The sequence below is a fragment of the Schistocerca americana genome, chromosome 8, assembly GCF_021461395.2.
Source record: "Schistocerca americana isolate TAMUIC-IGC-003095 chromosome 8, iqSchAmer2.1, whole genome shotgun sequence".
NCBI classification, from domain to species: Eukaryota; Metazoa; Arthropoda; class Insecta; order Orthoptera; family Acrididae; genus Schistocerca; species Schistocerca americana.
The window spans coordinates 410,098,156-410,110,409 of NC_060126.1; positions in this window are offsets into that span (position 1 = coordinate 410,098,156).

Sequence of the window (12,254 nt, forward strand, 5' to 3'; positions counted from 1 at the left end):
AAAGTGACCCCCATATGTATCCATACAAGATGACCTGTGCACAGAAGCTCATTGAAGAAGCAGCAGAGACTACTGTTTGCTCAGTGGGCGGAGGATAGGGAAGAAACTCTCAACAACGTTTGGTTATCAGACGAAGCGCATTTTCATTTAGCTTCATGAACGACAACATTATGCTACGAGGATTACAGCGTGGGCAGCAATTTCCAGTCACTGACTTGTTGGACCCTTTTTCTATGAAGAAACTGTGAACAGCGAGCGTTATTTGAACGTGCTTCGCAATAGCATCATTCTACAGCTCCTTCTTACTGCCTTGTCGTTCAACACGCAGTGGTTCATGCAAGATGGAGCAAGGCCACATACTGCAAACACTGTGTTGGAGTTTTTACACGAGCATTTCGACATGCGGATCATTTCACTCAGGTTTCCAGGTAGCTTCAACGACGGACCAAATTGGCCCCCCAGTAGTCCAGACCTCAATCCATGTGACTTTTTTCTTTGGGGGTACCTAAAGGAAAAAAAAATTCCCGAAACGTCCACGTGTTTAATGGAGTTCAGAAGAGTTATTCTTCAAGCTTGCAGTGAAATTACGAAAGACATGTGCCCCAGGGTTATCACTAACTTCAGTGTTCGTTTGAAGGAAGTTAGGAAACGAAATGGTTGACATATTGAGCATGTGCTGAGTTAGAACAAACCTCCATGGACGGCTCTTCATTGTAGTATATGTTCCTTTCAGATTGTATTGACAGAGTTTCTATTCAAGAACAAAATGGTAACACATTTCGTGCGCTACCCTGTAATTACACGCAACCGGCAAATTTCGGCCATGAGGCCATTTGAGATCATTCTCAAGAGCTGTAGTTGTCGACATAGCACAATAAATCCGATATCTAACAGCGGACATGGCATTTGTGTACAGTAATTGGATATCTTACAATATTGTGCACCGATAGCACTTGAGAATGGCTTCGATGCCGAATATGAACAGTCATGCGTCGCTACAGAACGTGCGTGTCAACAACAGCCCGTTTCACAAGACTTTGGTATACCACATGTCGGTAGGGAAAACAATTTGTTCATTATACTGCTCGATAACACATTTTCATTATCGCATCAGTCTCCTGTCGATTTCGAATCTGGTAATCAGTACTTAGTCCTGTTGGCGTCCTGTTGCCCTACAGTGGAGCTCTAAGTGTTGTGGTAATTGGAGAGGCGCCCTCGCCCGCTTGCAGAGCGGGGCCGCCTCCTGAGACGCTGCCCCGCCTCGCCGGCCTGGTGCTGGTACGCATCGCAGGCGGCTACAGCCACTGTGCTCTCGGCGCTGATGACACGGCGCGTCTTTGTCATGCAGATGAGCGCGGCGCGGCTCCGGCAGGGGCAGAGCGGCGGAACGCGCCTGCCGGGAGGCCGAGACAGCGCGCAGGCTACCTGCGCTACCTAATGCAGATTACTGCGGCCCATCCCTTTCAGACTCGCACAGCGAATCACACAGCAACCTGAAAGTAGGGTAACTAGCTACTCTGTAATTCAGATAAACAACTTTATAGTATTACGTCTTTCTGTTGCAATGTGTTTTGACTCTCGTTCATTAGAACGTGGTAGAATTATTTACATGTATTATAAGTTCCACGAGCTACATGAAGAGTACAAAGTTTTCGATGCTGCTGAGCCACAGTCAGAGTATTTTATGAATGAACACCCCGCCATTTGACTGTATATTTCTGTATATTTGCTGTACACAATCTAGATTCCTGTTTTCACGTGAAAGCTTAAATCTAGTTTGGACACAGGAAATATATAGAAATAAACAGTCAAATGGCGGCGTGTTCCATCAAAAACACTTGTATCTACCCATAGTCTACTCTGACACCACCAATGTCACCTCGCTTTTTTATCTACACAGGCGGTCGGGGTGGCCGAGCGGTTCTAGGCGGTACAGTCTGGAACCACGCGACCGCTACGGTCGCAGGTTCGAATCCTGCCTCGGCCATGGATGTGTGTGATGTCCTTAGGTTTCAGTAGTTCTAAGTTCTTGGGTTCAAATGGTTCAAATGGCTCTGAGCACTATGGGACTTAACTGCTGTGGTCATCAGTCCCCTAGAACTTAGAACTACTTAAACCTAACTAACCTAAGGACATCACACACATCCATGCCCGAGGCAGGATTCGAACCGGCGACCGTAGCGGTCATGCGGCTCCGGACTGTAGCGCCTAGAACCGCACGGCCACTCCTTAAGTTCTTGGGGACTGATGCCCTCAGAAGTCAAGTCCCATAGCGTTCAGAGCCATTTGAACCATTTTATCGACACAAACATATTGCTGTAACCTAACGAAAGTAATTTCGTCAAGCCAAACATTGGATTTCTTGATTTCTGTGGGATAAGGCTCATCAAATTGGATTACAAGGAGTATTAGTTCACGTTCTTACATAAATGAATGAAAGATTTACTTAACTTTCACACAGTTCCTTGCTACAGGATTACATGTTAATTTATAGCTGTCACGGACTATCAGATCATCACTTTATGCGCTAATAAACGAACTGTTCTCTTGTAGTACAATGTTCGACCTTTACGACAGTATATGTCCATCTAAAACTTTAACTGTCAGTGTCCTACATTATGATGCTGACTGCTGTAGCTCGAACTTGCCATGCACTCCTGTGTTCAGCTCTATAATGAACTCCAGTACGAGAGCGCTGCTATAATGAGAGCAGAGGTTTGGTCTTCAGGAGCACCGCCCATATTTCGCTGCGGACTGCAGCGAGGCCTCACTAACGCCTATGTTATCAATTGGTGTTGCCGACTTGGTGTGGCACTATGATCTCTGGATGACACCACGTACGTCATTAACTTTCAATACAACGTCTGTTCGATAAATAACCGGAAAAGTTGTATCGTAAAGACGCAACTTCGACAAAGTTTATGCTGATTACTTATTTCTTGGTGGTGCCGTAGATGTACACTCCTGGAAATGGAAAAAAGAACACATTGACACCGGTGTGTCAGACCCACCATACTTGCTCCGGACACTGCGAGAGGGCTGTACAAGCAATGATCACACGCACGGCACAGCGGACACACCAGGAACCGCGGTGTTGGCCGCCGAATGGCGCTAGCTGCGCAGCATTTGTGCACCGCCGCCGTCAGTGTCAGCCAGTTTGCCGTGGCATACGGAGCTCCATCGCAGTCTTTAACACTGGTAGCATGCCGCGACAGCGTGGACGTGAACCGTATGTGCAGTTGACGGACTTTGAGCGAGGGCGTATAGTGGGCATGCGGGAGGCCGGGTGGACGTACCGCCGAATTGCTCAACACGTGGGGCGTGAGGTCTCCACAGTACATCGATGTTGTCGCCAGTGGTCGGCGGAAGGTGCACGTGCCCGTCGACCTGGGACCGGACCGCAGCGACGCACGGATGCACGCCAAGACCGTAGGATCCTACGCAGTGCCGTAGGAGACCGCACCGCCACTTCCCAGCAAATTAGGGACACTGTTGCTCCTGGGGTATCGGCGAGGACCATTCGCAACCGTCTCCATGAAGCTGGGCTACGGTCCCGCACACCGTTAGGCCGTCTTCCGCTCACGCCCCAACATCGTGCAGCCCGCCTCCAGTGGTGTCGCGACAGGCGTGAATGGAGGGACGAATGGAGACGTGTCGTCTTCAGCGATGAGAGTCGCTTCTGCCTTGGTGCCAATGAAAGTCGTATGCGTGTTTGGCGCCGTGCAGGTGAGCGCCACAATCAGAACTGCATACGACCGAGGCACACAGGGCCAACACCCGGCATCATGGTGTGGGGAGCGATCTCCTACACTGGCCGTACACCACTGGTGATCGTCGAGGGGACACTGAATAGTGCACGGTACATCGAAACCGTCATCGAACCCATCGTTCTACCATTCCTAGACCGGCAAGGGAACTTGCTGTTCCAACAGGACAATGCACGTCCGCATGTATCCCGTGCCACCCAACGTGCTCTAGAAGGTGTAAGTCAACTACCCTGGCCAGCAAGATCTCCGGATCTGTCCCCCATTGAGCATGTTTTGGACTGGATGAAGCGTCGTCTCACGCGGTCTGCAGGTCCAGCACGAACGCTGGTCCAACTGAGGCGCCAGGTGGAAATGGCATGGCAAGCCGTTCCACAGGACTACATCCAGCATCTCTACGATCGTCTCCATGGGAGAATAGCAGCCTGCATTGCTGCGAAAGGTGGATATACACTGTACTAGTGCCGACATTGTGCATGCTCAGTTGCCTGTGTCTATGTGCCTGTGGTTCTGTCAGTGTGATCATGTGATGTATCTGACCCCAGGAATGTGTCAATAAAGTTTCCCCTTCCTGGGACAATGAATTCACGGTGTACTTATTTCAATTTCCAGGAGTGTATTATCAGATGGGGTTGGCAAGCTGGCCTCGCTAACGGAATGCTGGAAATCGGTGAGAACAGATGGCAGCCCCCTTTAGGTTTGCGCCAATATGAAGGAGAGGAGTTGCGGAGTGGCCGCGGATGTTAGAGACGCCATGTCCCGGATTGCGCGGCCCCTTCCGCCGGAGATTCGAGGCCCCCCTCTGGCATGGGTGTGTTTGATGTTCTTAGCATGAGTTAGTTTAAGTAGTGTGTTAGTCTAGGGACCAATGACCTGAGCGGTTTGGTCCCTCAGGAATTCACACACATTTTGAGGAGTGGAGTGTCGTTAGATTTTTGTTAGCTGAAGGACTGAAATGAATCGAAATTAACCTTCGAATGGCAATGCAAAATGGTGAAAGTTATTTGAGTCGAACACAAGTGTATGAGTCGGCAGATAAGCCCAAATGGGGTGTAACAAGTGATGAACATTCTCCACACCCAGGACGCTCTCTCTGGACAGCCATGGAGAACAATATCGCCAGAGCTGATGAGTTGATATGGGAAAACAGTTTTACAGTGAGCTAAATTGCAGAAATAATGAACTTTAATTTCTGAACAGTCCACCAGACCATGATGCATTGATGTTCAAGAAAGTATGTGGTAGGTGGGTTCCAAAACATTTGACATAAAAAATGAAATAAAGTGTGTGTACCCATAGACCCGAAGTTCTTCTGCTTGCTCCAACCTCCATATTCTCTGGATCTGGTATCTTCATATCACATTTTTAACACACAGAAAGAAGTTTTTGGTGGGTCAATATTCACTTATCAGGAATTCCAGGCAGTAGTGAAAAACTTGTTACACACATTCTTCCGAAAATTCTTAGCACGTGGAACTGACAAGCTTGTCCAGTGCTGGCATAAATCTGTGGAACTTCATGGAGATTACGTTGAAAAAAAAAAGTGTTTTATTCAGTTTTTGTAAAAGCTTTATCAAACAATTCTGGTTCTTATTTCATGACCCTTGTATATAAATTAGTATCAGAATTTTCCCCTATTATCATTACCTTTTGATTTACACTGGTGTACTACACATAAATTTCGCTTGATGTATCACCGCCAACTATCTGGCCGCGATGAAACTTCGAACAAACATAGAAAGGCCTGCTGGAGCGTGGTACAGAAGATAACACAGAAATACGTTATGAGACGAACAGGAACGACATTCTTATTCAAAGGCAGCAGCTACTGTAAAGTCACCGCTATTCATGCTAGTCCCCTGGACAATACAAAAGGCGGGACGTGGTTCTTAACAGGGTGTGTGATCACCACAGACACCATATCATGTCCTGTCGAATACTCCCATACCGGCCACGAGCTTGGTAAGGAGTTCTTGTGGTAGTACATTTCATTCTTCCACCAGAATGGTTGCAGTTGCTGGATGGTCCATAGTGCATGTGAACGTCCTGTAATATGCCTCCCTAACGCATACCACACTTGCTCGATAGTATCTAAGTCGGCGGAATGGGTCCACCAGTCCATTCGCTAAATATCCTGCACATGCGAATATCCTGCACAAGCGCTGATCGATGCCGTTACGCATTGTCATCCAGACAAATGACGGTAGTGCCAAATTAACCCTTGAAAAGACTCAAATATGGAAGATGAACTGTGTGACGGTATCGTTGAGCGGTGAGTATATAGTGTTAATAGGTTTGGAGATCGGTACGTCCATGCAACAAGCCGGCCGGTGTGGCCGAGCGGTTCTAGGCGCTACAGTCTGGAACCACGCGACCGCTACGGTCGCAGGTTCGAATCCTGCATCGGGCATGGATGTGTGTGATGTCCTCAGGTTAGTTAGGTTTAAGTAGTTCTAATTTCTAGGGGACTGATGACCTCAGAAGTTAAGTCCCATAGTGCTCAGAGCCATTTGAACCAATCCATGCAACGTTATAGCTGCTCACACGACGCGACTGTACCAAAACGAATATGTTCTACAGTGTTTCTGGATGTATTACGTGTTCCCACCTTTCGCCATATGAGAATGCGTCCAGTCACTACCCAGACTGAATTTTCTCTCATTCGAGAACAGCTCGCGACTCCGTTCCTCGATGGTCAACTTTCTATCGTCTCGGCAACATCGCAAACGGTACCGCCGTATCTACGAAACACAACGTACTGGTCGTCGGACAAAGAGATCACATCTATGCAGTCGCCGCGACATTGTGGAGCGTGAGACTGTGAGTCTTGCTGTTCTGTTGTATGTGGATGCAATTGCATACACTGTCTGAAGTTCCTCCCGTCTTGAATGTTGCGCAGTACATCACTGATATACTGCTGCAGTTAAAACAGCGGTCGCCACCTTCTCTCCTTTGGTCTGCAGTGCCTGTGGTTCGGACGCTCGCCATGTGTCTTGGCACTATGGTCACGCTGACGTCATACCATAGGACGTCCAGCTTTCTGTGCACGAATGGGAGAACTTAGGAATATGCTCCCACAAATTCGTTCTATTTCACCGAGTAGTTAATATTTTATTTGTATCGTCCTTAAGTTTCCAGAGCAGGGTAATTCCTTGGTTACGAAGGTACCGTGAAAAATGACAGTTGAAAAAAGTTATGTTCTTCAAGACTATCACGCGATGACTGCATATTCTGCTACGGAGAACATCTGATCAGAGCATAGCAAGCAGGTGTAAACACCGTGCCAGAGGCATGTCAGCGGCCTAGTTGGAAGATGGCGATGGTCTGAGACGGACGGATGAGAGAGAAAGCCGGAGAGGCGACAGTATGGAGCGTGTTAGTAGAAATAACAGAAATTAGAAATTGTAAGAACCATTGAAGGTGCAAGAAACAGGAGAGTATGACTAAAGCATAATACTCATAGATAAAGTACCGTCTTCATTTTAGTGTTCGCCGAAATGTCTAACATGAGTGACGAGGTTGTTGCTTTCGGAACTAGGTCTCTACATCAACAGTTTGTGCCAAGATCCTAAGTGATTGATAACAATTCGTACTTAAAAAACCGATTCAGGTGTGGACTTATTATTTAAAATAATAATCTTCCTACGAATATCATATAAAAAATTAACACTAACGTCACCATGAAGGGATGAAAGTATTTACCAGGATTCGTCACCACGATACAGCTGAAACATTGTGTAAGCGTACTCTATATTCCTGTCTCTGGTTCGTGTAGAGCCCCATCGTATTCAGTTCGTGGCGTTGCTTCCGTGGTAAGCGTAGCATACAGTTTCGACGCCTTGGCTACAGAAAGCTGGCAACAATAAGTAGATCCCTGCAGTAGTGCATCGAACGGCCAGTGGATGGCACTGCAGCGTGTCAACGCGGCAACACCCTGAAAGGGAGTGACATCACATACTCACACATGCTGCTGAATTCCAGGCGTTGCAGCTGGATTTATTGTTCTGTGTACTCTCAAAGACGGTTACTGTGATACTGTTTCCCAGTTATATTTCTTTGCTCGTCTGCCTTACTGCAGTTAATGATGTCAAAATGGTTCAAATGGCTCTAAGCACTATGGGACTTAACATCTGAAGTCATTAGTCCCCTAGACTTAGAACTTCTTAAACCTATCTAACCTACGGACATCACACACATCCATGCCCGAGGCGGGATTCGAACCTGCGACCGTAGCAGGCGCGCGGTTCCGGACTGAAGCGCCTAGAACCGCTCGACACAGCGGCCGGCTGACAATGTCATACTGTGAGAGCGAGGCACTTGAAATGGTCGGGAATGTTGATACGCTCTCATCAGGCGAAAATTACCCGATCGTGATAAAAACTGAGATGGGCAGCAGTAAGATGGAGAGAAATTCTGGCATGGAGAATTGTATTTTGTCAGTAGAAATGTGAATAGTCACCTATCTTGGGTAGTCCGCAGCTCGTGGTCTCGCAGTCGCATTCTCGCTTCCCGAGCAGGGGGTCCCGGGTTCGATTCCCATCGGGGTCAGGGATTTTCCCCTGCCTCAAGAAGACTAGATGTTTGTGTTGACCTCATCATTGCATCATCACCCATGAAAGTGGCGAGATTAGACTGAGCAAAGGTTGGGGATTTGTAACGGCGTTGATAAAAGCGCAGTTGCGCGCCCCACCAACCAAACATCATCATCTATCTTGGATAGACGTAGGCGAGGAGAGTGTAGATCAGAGTCTGATAATTTCCCATCGGTGATGGAAATGCTGGAGTACGGATTTTTACAGAGTAAATGAACCAATGAGCAGTAGGTGGTGACAGAATGGTAAGTAAATGCAACCAATAAATCTCTAAAGAAGGTGAATGACGAGTGTTATCAAAAGATAGTCGGGCTCACGTCTCAGTTTCATGAGCAGGTTTCAGAATATGCACATGTTGATGAGGTTTAAACGAAAATCGGTGAAGCAGTCCAGACGAGCACTTAATGGGTCAGGGTGGGGAAGTTCAAGGTTGCCAACATAGAACATAGGTTGGGGGCCGCGGCGTTGAACCGAGACACGTAAGTGCCCCATACAGTGCAGGGCTGTGGAGAGGTAACGAGGAGACGATCGCTTATTGTCATTTTTAAGCAGGAGATTGGCCAACAGATTAAAAATCAAGTTAAAGCACTACAGTAGAGTCTCTATAGTTCGAGTCTCGATAGTTCGAGTTTCCAATAATCCGAGCCTCTTAAAAATAAAATAATAACAATAAAAAAGGTTGCAACGATCTACTTTCTTTTTTTTACTGACATGATAAATAATGTAAACATAATTGCTAAAGATAGATAGGGAGAGTACAACTCAGTGAAAAATCAGACAACAATGCAATCAACACCGACGATTAGCTCGCTGCCCTGTTGCACGAACATCTGTTGTCAGTATGTCACGAAATACCCCGACTGCTGCCGGCTGCTACCGATCAAAAGTAGAGAGTTCATACGTTGCTGAAGTTCCCAGTACCTGTACTGTACAGTGTTGTATGTCGTTTTGTTTGTTGACTGTGTGTTCCGTTGTACATCTTACAAAATTAGAAACACTAAGGCGACTTGACAAAGGAGAAACAATATAAAAAATTGCTCTCGAACACGGTGTCAGTGAGGTTACTGTTGGTGACTGGCGAAGAAACCAACTTAAATTGGAACAGTTTTCTTCACAGAAATGCTCACACGAATCTCTCAGTCGAAGAAGTATAAAGAAGTCAGACTTCGAAAAAACAAGTGAGGCATTGTTCACGTGGTTTACCCAACAGAGACAGAAGGGTGCTCCGATTTCTGGCCCAATCATGCAAGAAAAAGCTTTGTTTTTCAGAAACCAGCTGCAGGAAGGAGATGACAATTTCGCCACTAGTGTGAGCTGGCTCGACAAGTGGAACATGAGGTATGGAGTGCGTCAAGTAGACGTATGTGGAGAAAAACTCTCTGGTGACACTCAGGCCGTTTCAAAATTTATCGTCGAATTAAAAAAAATCATAACTGACGAAAATTTGTCTAATGAACAAATATATAACTGTGACGAAACTAGGCTAAATTTTAAAATGTTGCCAGCGAGAATACTTGCTTCTTGCAAAGAAAGAAGTGTTCCTGGGCACAAAAAAAGCAAAGAGCGGCTCACAGTTATGGCAGCTTCAAATGCAACTGGAAACCACAAACTAAAACTAGTTGTGATTGGGAAGTCTGCCAAGCCAAGAGCATTCAAGAATTTATCCATCTCAGCTCTTCCAGTTGTCTACACACATCAGAATAATGCCTGGATGAATCAGGAAATCTTCAAGAACTTGTTTTTTCAACTCATTTGTATGTGACTGCAAGATTTTTTTAAAAGAAAGGGGACTGCCATGTAAAGCAATTTTGCTCATGGATAATGCGTCCTCACATCCAAGTGCAGGAGAACTGCAGTGCGACAGTATCCGCGCCTTGTTTTTCCCACCAGACGTTACCTGTCTCATGCAGCCCATGGATCAGAGCGTTCTGGAATGTCTAAATAAAGTATCGACGGCGATTGCTACAGTTAATCCAGCATTCCGAAGACAACAAAAGCATTGTAGGAGAAAGTGACTTTGAACGACGTCGTGTACTGGATTAGCGAATCTTGGAGCGAAATAAAGTCAGACACAATTTCTAAGTCATGGAGGAAAATTCTACAGGAAGGTATGCCAGACACAGAAACTGAAGATTTAGCAGATGAGGACGATCAGCCATTGTGTAATTTGATCAGAAGATTGCCAGGGTGTGAAGAGGCAGAAGAGGTGGAAGTAGGCGAGTGGCTAAATTCGGACGAACAGTTGGTGGTGACAGACTCTTCTATAATTGACATGGTTAACATTCCATCGCAGTGTGAGAGTGACGAGGATGACGAGGCAGAGGCTGCACCGATGATGAGTCACACCGATGGCTACGCTGCTCTCGAGGCCGCTATATGCTACGTGGAACAACAGCCTGAGGCGACACCAACTGACCTACTGCTCCTGAGACAGGGGCGTGACCTTGCTACGAGGAAGCGTTGGAGCTTCGCCAAACAAAAGACACTTCACTATTACTTGTCTAAATAAATAATTATTGTTATTCTGCCAATGCAAATGCATGTGTATGTACTTTTATTTTAATAAAGTTCATATTTTGACCTGTATTATTTACAATATCATAATATTTCTTTTTCCCATTTAAATTTCGATAGTCCGAATTTTCGATAGATCGAGGTGGTTCCGGTCCTGTTCACCTCGAACTATCGGGAGTCTACTGTATTATGCTAGGGGGAATAGCAGAAGGCAGCATAGTGGGTGTACAGAATGACATGGTCTTCCTCTGTATCGAGAATGTTAGAAAAATTGATCCAAACGGAAGGTGGTATACAAGAGACTATTTAGATCGATTCAAAAGTATGCCACTTGAACAGCTTTGATATGCTTCACTGCATCGATACTGGAGTGTGAAATTGGTACAAGCGGAACGAGTATCGGACAAAAGTACAGGACGTAATGCAGAATTCGGAAAAGAGTATTCACAAAAGTACTGGTCCACGCGAAAGAAGAATGACATGCAAAATAGTTTATGGAAAGGCAGAATATTTAATATAGAATCATACCAAAATCTAAAGAATTTTTCCCAAGATTATTACAAAAGAAACCTGCACTTGGGTGAACCAATCAAAACGGAGGCGATAGCAGTTCAGGAAGAGGTTCTGGCGATCCCCAAGGACGATGCAGAGGTGATAAAGTCAGAATTAGAACATTTAGATATCTTGTCTGAGCATGGCAAAATGAAGTATGCAAATACGATTGAGGGACAGCAGGAAACATGCAGAGAAGTATTGGTACGGGATAGTGCAATGATAGAGGCTATAATGTCCAGCGTTGGGAACTGAGAGGACGGCAGAGCATTTGAACGCAGAGGTCGCGGAATCCAGTAAATTGAGGTGGCTGACACGGAGAAGGATGAAAGCAACCATGATGTGGCGTAGTGGAAGTGAGGAGAAGAGGGTTAGGTTCCTGACGTGATCAGGCATAGATGGCGCAAAACCGGAGTTTACGTCAGTGCATAAGTTAGAAGATATGACTTAATGTTTCATGATGTAATGAGGGAAAATTGTAAAGAGCCTCACCTGGTATTTTTGGATCTAGAATAGAAGTTTTGGTTGAATCAGAGAGTCAAGTTAATGCTGTTTTCCAGAAGCCATATGAGAAGTTCTTATAGCAGGGTAGAAGGACACCAAACTTTCAGTGAGTGAAAGGTGCAGTGTACGCAAAATTCAAGGTAATTAAAGAGAAAATCTTACAGTGAGGCGAAATGGTGACGATCAAGAAATGTCATAACATGTGATGCCTGGATTATCATTACCCTTAATGTCAGGTGTTGAGTGGTTGAGAGGTGCAGAAACCTTGTCTGAATTTAAGAGGAAGTTGTGCCGAAGTGCAAAGGGTGGGAACCGTAGCCATTTTTAA